General features: G+C 49.0%; 1 pseudogene across 1 annotated transcript; it reads right to left on the bottom strand.

Moving 5' to 3' along the window:
• Positions 1 to 1,418: 1,418 nt before the first annotated feature.
• Positions 1,419 to 16,688, bottom strand: LOC308490761 (large ribosomal subunit protein eL28-like; annotated as a pseudogene). The gene is made up of 2 exons: positions 16,595 to 16,688; positions 1,419 to 1,911 (listed from the first exon to the last, which is right to left on the bottom strand). The product of its transcript is annotated as a large ribosomal subunit protein eL28-like (transcript).
• Between the last annotated feature and the right edge of the window lie 559 nt (positions 16,689 to 17,247).

Below are 17,247 nucleotides of genomic sequence, written 5' to 3'. Positions count from 1 at the left end.
AAATATTTTGGTTCTGGGGCCTTTTGTGAGGGGCTCCCGTGCAGGCCCAGGTTACTCACTGCCTGTGACCAGCCAGGAACTACCTAGTAAGAGTTACAAAGTATTGCGGTTGTTCACTGCCTGTGTTAACCCTGGAGGCGAGTGGGAGAGGCTACGATGAGAACTGAGGACAGCTGCCACCAGTGCCAGGTGTGGGGTAGCTCTGCAAAAAGCCAGGACACTCTGAGGCCTGCTGCCACCTGCTGGCTTCAGTAAGGTTCAGCAGCTGATAAAGCCTCACTTCACAAGTTGTGTGAGGCAGGGTCTCAGTGAGTCAGCAGGGTGGAGCAGCGGAGCTCACCAGGCCAATCAGATTCAGATTTGAACTGTGGGGGAGGGCTCAACACAGCAAAGATGGCGCCTGCCTGCCGGCTGCATGGGAGTAGGGCTCCACACAGGGGAAATGGGGACTGTCCCTTCAGTCCTAGCCCCAAAGTCACACAATTCAGTCTTTCTCCAATGCACCCAGAGTCACCGTCCTTCCGCCAGAGCACAGGGTGAGTGCTTCAAGGGCCCTTTAAAAGGATGTCTGGGTTTCCTGCAGCCTTCCGTCTTACGTGGAAGGTCAGAACCCCCACTGTTTTTCACAGACAGAAGTTGTGGGGGCTCCTTTTCCCGGCACCAGTACTCTGGGCTAGGGAGCCTGGTGTCAGGGGCTGGGGTCTCTCACTCCTTCCTGGGGAACCTCTGTGGCCGAGTGTGGGGACAGCGTCCCAGAGAGCAGTTTCCAGGCTCTTGGCCTCGCGTGGAAAGGTGCTGGCTCGGATAGTAGATGGCCGTCAGCTGTTACCTGTTAGTCATTAGCCACTGATATAACTGCCCGCCGTGGCTGAGCTAGCAAGTGGGGATTGCAGCTAGCAAGTGAGGTTGGTTGGCAGAGAAGCGGACAGCGGATTGTGGATCATGTGGCTCCTACTTCGTGTGTCCCCAACCCAGCCACCAGTGAGAATACAGTGGTATGACGCCCCTATCTATGGCTCCGTGGGTGTTCCTTTTTGGCCTCACCATGTCCTGCGTTCTTGTGCAGGGAGCGGGAGCAGAGACCTTGCATGACACAGAGACAGCTATCCTAGTTTTCTACTGCCACATGTGGGTGTGGGACCAGCCTGTTTTGCATCTTTGCCCCTCCTACCAGTCTCGACGTGGCTTCTTTATAACCTTAGTTATAAACTTCTGTTCATCCAGACTTCAGGTGGTTCTCCAGGTTGACTGTTTTACAATTTACTTATAATTTTGATGTGCTCATGGGATGAGGCAGGCACAGCGTTTACTACTCCGCCATCTTGGGTCTCCTCCAACAGGTCTCAAACTTCTTTTTTTTTTTTTTTTGGAGAAAGATGGCTGACACTTTATGCTTCATTGCTTTGGGAGGGAGGTGCTCAGGAGTTCTTGGTGGGGCGAGCCCGCTTCCTCTTCAGTGTCACGGGCTTCTGGCTGCGCAGGATGGCGCTGGCTCTGCGGATGGCGGCCATGCGCAAGTCCGGGTGACACTTGTTCTTGCGGATCCGTGCCGGATGCTGCTGAGAGTGGCCCGGGCGGTCTTGTTGCCGGTGGCCTGCACGTAGGAGGTGGCCGGCTTTCGCTGGCCGGATCTCTGCTTTATGACGACCACCACACCTTTGTTGATGGCAGCTGGCTCCACGCCCACTGTCTTGCGGTGAATCAGCCTGTTGTAGAGGAAGGAGTTGGGGGCCTTCAGATTACTGGGCTCGGTGCTGGACGTCTGCTTGTTCCTTTTGATCAGGAAGCTGGAGCAGTTGCCCAGGACCATCCATTGCAGATGTGCGGACACGGCAACAGTTCCCCTCGTGGCAGCTGGAGACCGATAGAGGCCAGTTCTCAAACTTTTTGATCTCAAGAACTCTTTATGCTCTTAAAAATTATTCAGGATCTCAAAGAGCTTTTGCTCATGTGGGTCATATTTGTCACTGTTTACCATCTGAGGAGTTAAAATGGAGAAATTGCAATAATATTTGTTTATAATTTAAAATCGCAGTAATAAACACATTACATGCTAACATAAATATTTTATGAGCTATAACAGTATTTCCCAACAGAAAACATTTAGGAAGAAGGAAGCGTGGCATTGTTTTACATTTTTGCACATCTCCATAATGTCAGGCTTAATAGAAAACAGCTGGGTTTTCATATCTGCTTCTGCATTCAAGTTTTTGAGATATCACATGTCATGTAGTCTCTGGAACACTCCATTGAGAGTTAAAAAAAAATCTTTAATTAGGAGTGAAAAAGACAAATAAATAACATCCTTGTGTTTTTATAAACATAGTTTTAACTATTATGGATACCCCAGAAGGGTCTCAGGGACCCCCAGAGGACCCCAGAGCATACTTTGGAAACTGCAGCCTTATATATAGGATGGGTAGGTATCAATATGCCCCAGCTTTATAAATGAGGAAATTGAGGTCCAGGGAGCTGAAGTGACTTGCCCAAGGTCACACAGCTGGGATTTAAAGCCAGGCTGCCTGGGTGGGGGGGGGGAGCAGGTAGGTCACTGGGAAAAGGCCTTGACTTGGGTGTCAGTGGCCCTAGCACTCAGCCCTGAAAGACAGGGTAGGGATTGGGCATAGACAAAGCCAGTTGGGCAGGATGGGCCAGCGGGGAGGGGAGCTAGGTCTGAAGTGAGGGGGGCTTGGGAGGGGTCGGGGGGATCAGTTAGTCACCAAATGGTCCTGGTGACAGGGCTGGAGATGGCAGCTGGTGGGGGACGCAGCCTCCGCGGGAAAATCAATAGGTGATCAGCGGTCCAGGGGCACCGCTGTTCATCAGGTGCGTGGAGAGGCAGGGGTGGGGGCGGGGGGCTGGGAGGAAATATCACTGACCCCCGGCAGGATTGATCAAACAGCCAGACACCCAAGGCCAAACTCACTAATAAAGTGAGACGTTCAGCTCAGCCAGGCGGCTGCTGGCTGAAGGTCTTATAAAAACCGCTTAGCTGGGGAGTTCTTGCTAAACTGTCTTTGTTTCTTGAGGCCAGTGGGAGGGACGACTGGCTGTGGGGAGGCTAGCTGGGCTGCTGTTTGGCCTGTCTTTTGCCTTGACACAGGCCTGCCCACAGAACCCCGGAGCCCACATGGCATGTGTGTATGTGGGCATGTGTGCTCGCTACAGCACACACCATTTACACACGGCATGTGCATGCGTGACACATGGGCACACGTATGCATGTTACATCACATACGTGTGCACAAATGTGCCTGCCACATGTGTGCATATCCGTGCACATGCTACAGCCCGCACCATTTGCATTTGAGGGATGATCATGAGTGCGTGTGGGTTAAATATCATCACCTCCTCTGCCGATCGCCCCAAGATGCAATATTTGTAATGACAGTCATGATGATTATGGGGGTGTGGAGACAGACGCGGAGCCTGGAAAGTTGTATCTGAAAGGCTAGGATATACAACAGAGAGATGTGGAAAAGAAGAAGGGGAAGAAAAAGTGAAGGGCCGAGTGGGTAGAAGTTAAAGAATGTATTGGCTGGAAGTTGAGAAAGAGGATTTGGGGGGTGTGGAGAGGTGAGAAAATTAAAGGATAAAGGATGTGCAAATGGGATCCTAGGAAGCGGTGTGATGGGTGATGATTTTGACATTCTTTGAGGGATCCCAGCAGAGGAAGAGTGGAATGACTTCCAGTAACTTTCCGATTATTGGACTGTGTTTTGTTCAAGGTGCCACCATACTGAGACTGGGCTTGTGGGTACAGTAAACTTATTTGAGTTAAATGATAACATCGTGTATATTAAGGGTTGCATTTTATGAAACGCCTTTGTGAACCAGAGATTGTACCAATAGCTTTCCTCGTGTCCTCTCCTACTGGCCCTAAGTCATGTGGTCAATAAGGGATGGACCTGGGATTTGAGCCCCGTCTGCCAGAGCCCACTGCTGCCTTTATCATAATGACTCTGTACTTATTGCAGTCTTTGAGGGGTGCAGGGTGGATGCCGGGGGACCAAGTGGGTGGACCAAGCCTGCACTGGAAGGGGGCATTTCTCATCACTGAACTTTGCCCTAAGTTAGGAGAGCAGGGCTCTGGGGTGAGGGGCCGAGTATTTGGCTTGCCACCAGCAGGTACAGCCTGTGCAACCCCCAGCCCGCTCACCCAGAGCCCCCATTATCAGACGGTGATGGCCACATGGGTGCACAGGAAGGGATGGGGAGGATCTGCCATGCTCTGGGAGCTGACTTTAACCAGCGTTGTAGGTCTTAAACCCTAAAGCCTCTGGGCTTTTGTAAAAGCATACAGCAGATTCACTGAGAATGACCGAGGACCTACACCACAGGGGAAATGTAAGAAGACCACCTGTATCAGAATTACTCGAGGAACATGAAAATGGAGATAGCCGGGTCCCTCCCAGACCTCCTAACCCAGAATCTCCGAGGCTGGGACCAAGGGATCTGCATTTAAAAAAGATGTCTTGCGTAATTCCTCTGCACATTCTGATTTGACTCTGCACTTGCTCTTCCCTCTGTCTGGCATGCTCTCCCTGCAGCTCTTCCTTGGCTCACACTTGCACGCCTTTAGGTCTCTGTTCAAATGTCACCTTCTCAGATGCCTTTCCTGCCCACCTTACCTAAAACAACACCTCTTTTATTCTCCGCCTCTTTACTCTGCTTCAGTATTTAGTTTCACTGCATGGCTCACTAACTGAAATTATATCTATGTATTATACAATGCAAAAGGCGTGATATATATTATATAATACGTATTATATATCAAGGTGCTTATTTGCTCTATTTGCACCGCTCTACCGGAAGAGAAGCCCTCTGAGGGCAGGGCTTGCCCACTTAGTTCAATGTTGCACCCTCCGTGGCAGCACTAGGCCAGGAGAGGTTAAAGTGGGGGAGGGATAATGCATGCAAAGTGCCCAGTGCTTAGTGGGTGCTTAACCCCTGATCCCTAGATATAATGACAGTGGCCTGAGCATAAGTGTGTAATATGAAAACACACAGCCAGGGGCCCTGTGGTTCTGGTAGCCATTCTCCATCCCCCACCCTCACCCCCTGGGATCAGTGAAACTGTTACAAGGGCACAGAGAAGAAATGTTTCCCCCATTCCCTTCATTGCTTTCGTCCCGCATCAAGCAGATCCTCTTCTGTGTCTTGCCCGTTTACTCCGCTTGCCTTCTTCCTTAGGAAGATTAGCATGAATAGTCTCAGCAACTCGAGGCTGAGCAGTGTGGGGTGTTTATCACGTGCCAGTCACCATGCTGAGATTTGGAGGGTCAGTGGCTTCCCTGAATCTCTCCCTCCTACCGGGTCCAAGCAGTTCTCCCCACTCCTCTGAGAGGCTCAAATTCTACATCTCAAGTGGACGCCTCCTTAACTCTTTTTGTAGCTCTTGCTTTCAGGCAATTTTGAAAGCAATTTGTCTGGTTGTTGGGCAGTGTGGTCCAAGGTCAGTCAACCCACTGGCCAGCCAATGACCTATCAAACTCCCTCTGGAGAACGTTCTCCCTCTGGAGAACGAGGTGACACAGAGATAGGAAGAGCAGGTGGAAGGCATTTGCATGGAAAGGTGGATCCTAAATGCGTTCCAAAGATGCTGGGCTGCAGATCCTTTCTGTACTTGGAAAGGCTGGAAGGTGGGCCTGGCCTGGTGGAGCCCCCACGCTGGAGCTTTTGGCCAGAACAGACTCATTTGTTCACTCAGCCAGGCTTGGTGATATTATCACATTCTGTGTGTGTCATCATGGGAAGAGGGTTGGGAAGCACTGGTGTAAGTGCAGGGGTGGAGGCAGCTCCATTGGGCCCTGAGGGCCCCCGTGCTTTGTTCAGTGGTCTTGGATCAGCCTCTGTCTGTGAGAACGAATGTACCTGTAATCAGTAGCTGCTTAACCAGAACATGATAGTAACTGTAGCCCAGGAAGGACTTGGAGCGGAGTGGAGTGGGGGAGGAAATGGGGTGTTTGTGAACTGGCAAGGACATTGCTAGGAAGAATCTGAAGCCCAAGATGAGAGAAAAGATCATTAGAGAGCTTGCAGCATTGCTATACAAGTTGGGTATTAGTACCCCCATTTTGCAGACAAAGAAACTAAGGCTCAGAGTGGCTCAAAATCTCACTCCAGTCAATGCCACAGCTAAGTGGGCCAAACTCTAAGGCTAGTGCTTTCTCTTCTCAACACTGCTCCTTGTAGCTTGATGAAATTTGATAGAGTGCTTCAAGACTTTCAACTTGACCAAGTGCCAAGTCTTCTTAGGACATCTTGGTGGAAAAGATGGAAAAACGTCTACTGGTTTTTGGGGGCCATTAGGTAGGCTGTGCCAGAACCAATGGGAATAAAATGGACTTGACATTTTGCCCTCTGAGGATTGGCAGGAAAACTGATGCTGTTTTCTTGGCAGACTAAAGAACTTCGGGCCGCCTAACAAACATGGTGCCTCCGCTTCCTGGATTCTGATGTGCTACCGTTGCCCGGAGGGCTATCGCAACTCAGAACGTCACTCCAGGCAGCCAGTCAGAGGAGAGCAGTGCTTTGGCTCTGCCATCCGCTTGTGCCATAGAGCTTACGTGATGCAGAGACCCAGCCAGGAAGCCCGCAGCAAGGCTTGTAGTTCTGGGGAAGCCCTTGCTATTCCTTTCTTTTCTGATGTGGATCCAATTTCCAAAAAGGTACTTCTACTCTTTGAGGATGGAGGTGTGCCACCAGTGAGGACATCCAGAAGATGCTTCCAGAGGGAGTGAAGATACTTCCGCTGAGGCTCCAACATGCGCTCAGCAATGGCAGCCTTTTAAAGCTGAGAGCTTGCCCCTCCGTGTGATTATTTTGAAGAGGGCGCATTCAGTTGTATATTTACATTCTGGTGTCTTGGTTTACAATGTCATCTGTGACTTCATAGAGGTACTTAATGTCAGAAGAAGAAAAAAAAAACCTCAGGGGTGTATTAGATTGAATACAGGAGCTCCAAAAGATATGTCCACCTGGGACTTGGGACTGTGACCTGCTATGGGCTGAATGTTTGGGTCTCCAGCCCCCAAATTCCTATGTTGAAATCCTAACCCCCCAAAGTGATGGCAGTAGTAGGTGGGGCCTTTGTGAGGTGATTCGGTCATAAGGGTACAGTCCTGGTGAATGGGATGAGTGCTCCTATAAAAGAGATCCCACAGAGCTCCCTCAGCCCTTCTGCCATGTGAGGACACAGTGAAAAGGTGAAGGCTGTGAAGCAGGAAGAGAACCCTCGCACGGTGATGCTGGCACCCGGTCTAGCACCTCGGCCTCTAGAACTGTGAGAGAGAAATCTCTGTTGTTTATAAGCTACCCAGTTGGTGGTATTTTGTCCTAGCAGCTGGAATCACCTAATATTTCCAACCTTATTTGGAAAAACGGTCTTGGCAGATGTAATGAAGGTAAGGATCTCAGGCTGAGATCATTCTGGAATACCTGGGTGAGCCCTACATCCAGTGACTCTGTGTCCTTATAAGAAGAGGAGACACAGAAAGAGGAGAAAGGGATGTGAAGACAGAGGTAGAGATTAAAAGTGACGCATCTACAAGACAAGGAATGCTGACCATTGCTGGCAGCCACCAGAAGCTCAGACAGAGTGTGGAACTAAAGTCCCTCAGACCCTCCAGAGGGAACCAGCACTGCCGATGCCTTGATTTTGGAGGGCCTTCAGGACTGTGAGAGAATAATTTCTTGTGATTTTAAACCATCAAGTTTGTGGTAATGAGTCACGCCAGCCCTAGGAAACTAATCCATAGGGGTAGAGTGCTGTTCTTGAAGGAATGAAAGTTGGCATGTAAAAGGGGGTTCCATTGTCTCTGTATGTCCCTGGAGGAATGAGGAACTCTCAGACATCCAGCTTGCAGCTCCGAATGACGAGGACTTTCCACAGCACAGCATCCCTGATACAGTCACAGGGGAGCTGACGCTTCTGGTATGGAGTTGAACTTGACAACTTGTGAGGTCTCCCCCAGCCCTGAGAACACATGCTGACATGGCCCAGCCAAATGGGAAGAGAGGCTGGTGTTTCCCCAGATGACCTCTTCCAATGTTCCCAAACCATATGATCCTCTAAAGATGGACAGCTACACTTCCTCTGTGTCAAGCCGGGGCGTAGGTCTCTTCATGCAGCTCGGAAGTTGTGGCAGTCAATGCCAGTGTCCCCGGGCTGCCCCAGCCCTCCCTCCTGGGTGCGGCAAAGAAGGATACCCAGCACCCCTGGGTTGTAGCTCCCAGCCCATCTTCCCTTGCCTCCTTCTTCTTCTTCAACAAGCTTTGGAGCCCTCCCTCCCCTTCTGATCTATCATCTCAAGGATTCTGTACAGAAAGGCAGAAAATAAGATGGAAATTAGCATTTCATTTTAGGGATTACAAGAAGCAGCAGTATGTGGTAGAGAGAGGTTTGGATTCTGGGCCATACTGCCTGGGTTTGGATCCTGGTTCTGCTACACACTGGCCTCTGGGCCTCACCTTTCTTATCTGAAAAGTAGTTTATAACAGTGTCTGCCTTATAGGGTTATTAAGAGTATGGAATTGGCAAATCGACATAAAGCGCTTAGAACAGTGTGTATGGCACATAGGACACGCTATGTAAGAGTTAGATTTATTATTACCCTGCTGGCTGTATCTATATTTGTATCTGCCTGTAGAAAGTTCTAGAAATGGGTAATGATGCTACCTCAGGGGAGTAAAGCTGGGCTTAAAAAACAGGGACTTTCACTTTTTTGCTTTATGTACTTTTGTACTCCATAGATTTTAAAAAAACAAGAATCTAGTACATGTAATCATATTTAAAACTAAAACCGGTTTTTAGAAATGTCAACTCTTTAGAAGCAAAAGATAAGCTTTTGAAAAAAAAATGGCAAGATTTGCACCATTTAATGTAAAATACAAGACAAGACAGATTGTCATCAATCTCCCTTTCACTGCTTGTGTGCCTGGAAAGCAAAATGTATGAGTGTTCCTGGGGTTGGGGTTGGATTGCCCCTTCCCCAGCTCCTGGGGCCCCTAAACTTCTCCTGCTAGACATGGCCCCGGACTGCAGCTCCCCACACCCCCCCATTGTGGGTCTCCTGCCCCCCCCACGGCGGCATCTGCCCTGGTTGCTAGGGAAACGGCCCTTTATTGAGTGAAGCCATTCCCCACCCAGTCCGGTGATTTGTCCTTGTCTAATTATTATCACTCTTTGCATTTCCCCTTTGGATGAGTAATGGGGGAGGGTCGGGGGGTGGGAGGGCACCGGAGACGAGCAGCAGTGATTTGTGGGGTCGGCAGCTCATCTGGGAGAGGAGGACATTTATCTTTTTGGAAGCAGAAAACAGCTCGGTGGAGACAAATGCAACAGCTCATGTGTAAATCTGTGTGTGTGTTTGTGTGTTCACACGTGGCTCGGGAGTCACCCACCTGGAATGGGTGTGCGTGTGGACGGATGGCCAGGGACTGTGTGCCCAGCTAGCCGACCTCTCAGAGCCGTGGCCCCTGTGGGTGTGTATGGTTATGTGTGCTCCCTGAGCACGGCTCCTCAAGCTGTGTGTGTACACAGGTGTGTGCGTCTGCATGTGTGTGCACCCTGTACTGTGCCTCCTTGAGCTTCAGGAGGGACACAGGGAGAGCTTCCTTTCTGGGCAAAATGGCCTCCACTCCAACGCCAGGAACAGGGTCCCGGAGAAATGAATGCGTATGTCCGTCAAAAAGCATACACACGCAATGGATGTGCACAGCCGCTTTAGCCACAATAACCCACACTGGAAAATATCCCCGTGTCTGTCAGCAGTAGCATGGATCAACGGACGGTCGTATAGTCATTCACTGGAATACTACGCAGCCCTGAAAACGAAGTCCTGCTACACGATGGTCTCATGGACATCATGTTGAGCCAAACACGCCAGAAACAAAAGACGCTACCTTGTGAGTCCATTTACATCCAAAATGGGCAGCGAGATCTATGGCCAGAAAGCGGGAAAGTGTTTACACTTGTGGGGTAGTGACTAGAAGAGGAGCTAATGAGGGGTTTTGGGGCCCAAGTAATATTCTCTTTTTAAAATCTGGGCGCTGGTTTCATAGATGTGTTCACTTTGCAAATCTCCATACGTGCAACATTTGCTCCTTTCTGTACATATGCTATACTAGAACAGAAAGTGTACTGAACAAAAATGCACGCTGGAGAAAATAACACAGGGGTGCCTGGGACTTGTGGAGAGAGAGGAGGAAGGTGACAGACAGAGCTGTGGCATTAGCTGGGACTAGATCACGTTCGGACTGACAAGCCATATTAAAGATCCCGTGAGCTCTGCAGAGGTGCAGGGGGCAGGGGAGTCCTACACAGGTGAATACCATTTTCAGATTTTCATTTCGGAAAGCTCTCCCTACTGGAGCTGAGAAAGGATGCCGGGGGAATAGGGAAGTTGGGAGGTGGACGAGTCGGTTCTCAACGTGGTCCAGGGAGAGATGATGGAAGTTTAGGCTCATGGGAGGTAGTGGGGACAGAGAGAAATGAGGGTGGATGAGGGACATTTAGGGAGTTGGCCAAGCTTGGAGGAATTAGATATGGGGGCTGGGTGAGGAGCTGGTGCAAGAGGAAATAAGAGGGAGGTGAATGAGACAGCATGAGACTGGGCTCCTTTCTGCAAAGTTCACTGGGGATAACTAGCACCTTTGGCATTTGACTAATGAATGCAGTGGCTTTCATCCCCCATCTGGTGTTGGGAGGCTGACTCCCAGGCGCTGATGATACGTGCACAGCGGATTTCCAGAAGGGCAGGCAGAACCTTAGAGGAAGAGAGGCGCTTTCAGGAAGAGTGGAAGACCGTGTCCCGTGCCCTCTCTCTTTCTCTAGGAAGGTGGATGTCGGGCGCCTGAGACTCTGGGAAGACAGCCCAGGTCCACCCCTTTCCTCCGAGGCCCTACCCATTCGAAATCATTTCTCAGGAATGACAGAGTCCTCCTTCTCTTTGCCCCTCATTTCTACCCTCTGTTTCAGTCCTGTTCCTGTGTTTGCTCTCCGCGCTCTGAACTCCATTGGTCTGCCACTTCCTTGACTTGTATCATCGAAGCCTCTAGAGACTTGTCTGCCTTCAGGAAGAGCCAGATCCAGGGCGTCAGACAAGAATCTACTCTGCTTTATCTTTTCGGGCTCCTTTCCTTTCTGTGTTCTTGATTCTCAGTCAAAATGGCTAGGATAGCCCTCTACTTCCACCTGCGCTGCTTAGCCACCCCGGAGCTAAGAAGACTTTTTATTTTCATGATAGTTTTGGCATCCGCCCAGGATTGCCTCATGTTGAACCAGTCACCGGCCTGGCAGAATGTGGCGTTTTGCCTGGCCTGGCATGTATTGGTGCTCACACAGAGGTTGGGTCAGCCCAGCTCAAACCACGTGGCCTGACAGTGAGTGCAGGCTGGTGCTCAGAGTACAATCAGGCGGCTCGAACCCATGCAAGGAGAAATGGAAGTGGGGCAGGCAGGACCTGTGGATATGGACCACGGACCCCAACTCGTCCCTGTCTCCGTGACTTCCCGTATTGGAAACTCACCTGCTTAACCCAGCCCCATGTTTGGCCCTGACAGCCTCCTTTGGCTTCCTGGAGTAGAAAAAATGTGCCCTAACCTCACCAAACCCTGTTCCCATTCTGCTCACTGAGGAGCATTGTGTTAGTCAGGGTTCTTCAGAGAAACAGAACCAATAGGATGCCTGTTTGCTCGTCTGTTTGATTGTTTGTTTGTTTATTTATTTGAAGGAATTGGCTCATGTGTCTGTGGAGGCTGACAAGCCCCAAGATCTGCAGGGTGAGTCCTTGAGTGGAGACCCAGGAGAGCCGATTGGTGTAGTTCCAGTCTGATGTCAGCAGTCTCAAGACCCAGGAAGAGCCAGTATTTCAGTTTGAGTCCTAATGGTGGGAAAACTGATGCCCCAGTCCAAAGGCCACCAAGCAGGAAGAGGTCTCTTTTACTTGGAGGAGGGTCAGGCCTTCCCCACCCAGACTGGGGAGGGCAATCGGCTTTACTTAATCTCCCAAGTCAAACGTTCATCTCCTCCAGAAACACTCACAGACACACCCCAAATAAGGTTTGACCGAATATCTGGGCACTCTGTCACCCAGTCAAGGTGACACATATAGTTAACCATCATAACTAGTGTGCTTGGAAAGTTCTCCCTATGCTGAGGAGATATTTATATTTATTCTTTGATAAATTATAGGGTTTTATCCTCTGCCCATTGTATTAAGGGCCGGTGATTTTCTTTATCGCTTTATAGACATTAACCTTTACTGTCATATATGTAAAACACACAAAAAAAAGGTTTATCAGTTTGACTTTTGACCTTTACCTGTATGTCTTGAAATACAGGCATACAAGCGTTTTGGAAGGTAAATCTATCTGTCTTTTTCTTTGGCAGTTTTGTCCAAGGTCATGGATAAAACCTTATGCATCCAGATATCAAATCATTTTCTTTCTATATTTTCTTCTAGCCTTTTATTGTTTTATTTTTACTTCCAACTGTTTCACCCATTAGTTTTTATTTTTGCGACTCTAGAATGAAATGAAAATCTAAATGGACTGTTTCCCAAATAGCCCAATTTACAGATAGCATTTACTGAATAATCCATCCCTTCTCTGCTGATACGTGATCCCTCAATTTTCATAGGCCAACTTCTTAACTCAGGGTTATTTATTTCATTCCATCGATTTATCTGTCTAGTCTTATGCCAGTAACAGACTGCTTTTATTATTGTAGCTTTATAATGCATTTTAATAATTGGTAAGGCCAGGCTTTTTCCAAATCGATTTAGCTATTCTCATCTTGTTGGGTTTTCTATTTTTTCACCTGCACTTTAGAATCTGTTTTTATCCCTTTTTGTCACTTGTCATCACAGGGATGTGACTTTGACATTCTCAGGAGGGCTGTTTTGTGGGGACATCACGGATATGCCCAGCTTCCCTGAGGGGTCCCTAACTTGCCCCTTCTCTTTGGCTGTGGTATGTGGCTCACAGAGACTCGGAGGGAAATGCAGGTGGTTGTGGCTAAGAAAGCTTGGGTAGACTGTGTGTTCTGTTCCCCCAACTACTTTAGTGTTTCTGCTAAATAAAAGTCCATTTTTATTCTTATAGGAACTGAGCAGGGAGATGTTTTACACCCCAGTTCTCACCCGCTATGATCTATGTCCCTTTTACAAACTTATCTCTGGGTTTTTGCTCAGTTTATAAGCTAGGGGCCATCTTTCTTCCCTAAAGCCTCCTTCCACCACAGTCTGGAGGAACCTTGAGATTTCCTGCTGATGATTTAAAGGGCTATAACACTCGCAGGCTAGATTTGTTTTAGTGTCCATAAAACTCAAAAATTTCATAAAACAATTGGTGAAAATAAAATTACCAAAAAATGATATAGTGCCAGCAGACTGTATAATAGTTACGGGAGAAATGGAGACTATGATTCACTGGGGGATAAAAATGACAATGTATTTATTGCAGTGCACTGACAAGAAACTAATTTGTCCCTTTTACTTTTGAGACAGGGCAAGAATCCCGATTTTTCTCCTCGTGCTCTGACTCTGACAGGGGAGCAGAAGGTGGTAGCAAATGGTTCTCGGCTTTGGGCGCTGTGTGTGTGTGTGTGTGTGTGTGTGTGTGTGTGTGTGTGTGTGTGTGTATGTACCAACATGAAGAGTTTCGATAACAACAAAACTGTTTTGTCTTACCTTGACCTATGTCTTCTTCTTTTTTTATTAAGATTTTATTGAGGAAGGGGAACAGGACTTTATTGGGGAAGAGTGCGTACTTCCAGGCCTTTTTTCCAAGTCAAGTTGTTGTCCTTTCAGTCTTAGTTGTGGAGGGCGCAGCTCAGCTCCAGGTCCAGTTGCCGTTGCTAGTTGCAGGGGGCGCAGCCCACCATCCCTTGTGGGAGTCGAGGAATCGAACCGGCAACCTTGTGGTTGAGAGCCCACACTCCAACCAGCAACTGAGCCATCCGGGAGGCAGCTCAGCTCAAGGTGCCGTGTTCAATCTTAGTTGCAGGGGGCGGAGCCTACCATCCCTTATGGGAGTCGAGGAATTGAACTGGCAACCTTGTGGTTGAGAGCCCCCTGGCCCATGTGGGAATCGAACCGGCAGCCTTCAGAGTTAGGAGCATGGAGCTCTAACCGCCTGAGCCACCAGGCTGGTCCGACCTATGTCTTCTTGAGCCTATGTCTTCTTGAGCTTAGGTTTAGGTTTCCTTAACCTAAAATATGTGTGTGAATCTGTGTATTTTATGTATGTGTGTGAGTGTGGGTGTGTGAGTGAATATATTGTGTGTGTAAATATGTAGGTATGTGTAGGTGTGTGGGTTTGTGTGTATGTGTTGTATTGAGCCATTATCACCAATGGTTGAAGAAGGTAGCTAGCAGAAAAATGAATATTATTTTACCAAGGAGACATGTGTTCTAAAGCAAAAAGGAAAAATAAAACATACCATCAAAAATAAAAGTAAACGATAACTTAAGCTGAGGGAAAGAGACAGAAATCAGATCGATGGTTGTTTGATGGTGAAGAGGTGGGTAAGAGATTGACTGCAAGGGGAGGGAACCTTCCAGAGTCATGGAAATGTGCTCTGTCTTGACAAGGGTGAGGGTTACACAGGCATATACATTAAAAAAGAATTTTGACCTATAAACCTAAAATGTATAAATTTTTATTTTATGTAAATTATACCTCAATAAAGTTTTGATTTTAAAAAACTCCTTAGACCTGAAGACAAGAGAAAAGAGAAGGAAGCTGCTTTCAAGCTGATGGATAATGGTCATACACACAGTCTGGCAGCCCAGAGAGCAGCCTAATTCCTGAGTGAGTGAATGGATGAATGAGAGGCCAAACTTAATCCTCCCCAAAGACGGAGTCCACAGTTTAGGATGAAGTCAGCTGCAGAGAGTAGCCCCTAGGAAGGTCTTATACCCACTTTGCAGATGGGGTAATTGAGGCTCAGAAAGGTCACCTGACTTGCCACTGGTCACACAGCTAATGAGAGGCATCAAAAGAAAGTGACCCGGGCTCAGTTAAGGGCCCAAATTCATCATCCCAATGAAGGGGAGTGGGGTGAGCTTAGGGGGACCCTATGGGCTGATTGGAGCCTTCTCAGAACACAGGGCCTTACACACACTTGTGAGGAGGAAAATCCACAGCAGACTCTCAGGGCGGGGCTCCTGCTTGCTCCCCCCAGTCGGCTCCCACGGGAAGCCGGCCCTCAGCACACTCCACCAGAATCCTGAGGAGATATAAACAAGGGACTATGGACAGAAGTGTGGGCAGGGTTGCGGGCATCAGGTACCCTGGAACCACTGTAAGTGGAGAACTTCTCCTGCCTGACTGCCTTTGAGCTGGGACATACGTTTTTTGTTTTCCCCCCCGACCTTTGGACTTGAACTGAAACATTGGCTCTTCTTGCGTCTCAGGCCTGCTGGCTTTCAGACTGGAACTACACCATCGGCTCTCCTGGGTGTCTCTCCCATTAGCTGACTGCCCATCTTCAGATTGGTCAGCCTCCATAATCACGTGAAGTAAATCCTTATACGAAGTCTTGTTTTTATATAATATCTGCATCTCCATAGCCTATTGGTCCTGTGCCTCTGGGGAACCTTGCCTGATAAACGAGACATCAAAGAAATACCAGCGAAAGTCCCGGTGACATGCTAATGTTTCTCATGCCTCTCGATGTAGTGAGGGTTCTCTTGAGTCCTCCCCATCGGCATCTAGACATTTCCAAGGCTCTCCCAATCTAAGGAAAGTCTCCCTCTTGTCCCACGGCCCTCTCAAGCCACTGGCCTCTCGTGTCCCTCTTGCACCGTCCAGTTTCTTTAGACGGCTCTCAAGATGTGCATCTCCCTTCTTTGCCATCAAGCACGTCAACCTGGCATCTCTGCCTCCATCTCCCATTAGACCCCACGTCCTAGGCAGCATCTCTGTGTGTGGCTACACGACTCCAGGGGGCGCCATGTGCATGGACTTGGACGTGAATGATGGCCTGCTGTATAAAGCAGCCGCCCTGCTAGAAATCCGCTGAACCTGGCAGCCCCCTCCTGATTGTCGTTTTCAGGCTCGTTTGCCAGGAGGCAGGGTAGAGGTGAGGAGGTTCTATAGGGAAGAGAAGAAGTCATGAGACAAAGACCCTTCAGGCCGTTTTTTAACCAGCATTTCTTCCCACTGTTTGCAGGTAAATGGGTACAGGTCTTCTGGAAGGCTATGTTCTGTCTGTTTCCAGTAGGAACCACAGGCTCCAGAGAACACACTTTTATTTGTCTGACTTTGCATTGAAAAGATATAGCAGATATTCAGCTAACCCTCTGAGAATGTGAACATGTCTTCCTAGCTCTCCCCTCCCACCCACCTGCCTTTGCCAAGGTGCACAGCACAGCATTGGGCAGATGGGAAGGGTGTAAGCCTTGCCAATTGAACCCAGGTGGCCTGGACACTAGTTGTCACCAGGCTGTTCTCTAGCCAGCAGCCAGAAGGAGCTTTCTAAGACAGTACCAACATCCCATCACTCCCCCATATTTGCATAGATGATGGAATTCTGACTCCGCCCAGGCCGTGCTCCTTGCCCATCTCTCGCATCTTTCTGTCTCACCTGCCCCCTGGATCACTGCTTCAGCCACATCGGCTTCTTCTGTGTTTCTGGAACATCCGACACTTGCCCATAGAGGGACCTCTGCCTGAGCCATGTCTTCGGCCTCCTCTGCGCACCTCCCTGTGCTTCATAGGGCTGGTTAGTTCTCAGGCCAGGTTCTAGGTTGTCCTCCCTTCGGCAGAGTGGCCACCTGGACACTGTCTAAGGGTCCATGAGTGCCCTCTGATTCTTTATACTGGTGTTTTGTGGGTTTCCTCTTCAGCATTCATCACAACTTGCAATTTTGAAAGAGTTGCTTGGGTTGTTTACTTGCATTTTGCCTGAATGTACACCAGAAGGTAAGGTCCATGGGGACAGGAGTATGTGCCCTGTTCCCCGTGGCACACCCAGCACCGAGCACAGCGCTTGGATATAGAACACGCTCAATGTAAATGTGTTGACAAACTGGGTGACTGAGAATAAATGAATGAGATGAAATGGTTGGAAAACGCTGTGGCTTATGAAAAGCCCACCTCCCCTTCCCTGGCTCCCACGACCAAGCAATCCTCGGACAGCACCGTTTCCACGAGGGGGGCGGGGTGCTAGGACTACAAGCAGTGAACTTGAGCTGGCTGGGGTAGTTAGCTGCTGAAGGTCTGTGGAGAGGGGGGCAG

Source organism: Rhinolophus hipposideros (assembly GCF_964194185.1).
Source record: "Rhinolophus hipposideros genome assembly, chromosome: 22".
Lineage (NCBI taxonomy): Eukaryota > Metazoa > Chordata > Mammalia > Chiroptera > Rhinolophidae > Rhinolophus > Rhinolophus hipposideros.
This window is presented reverse-complemented; position numbering and strand designations above follow the sequence as displayed.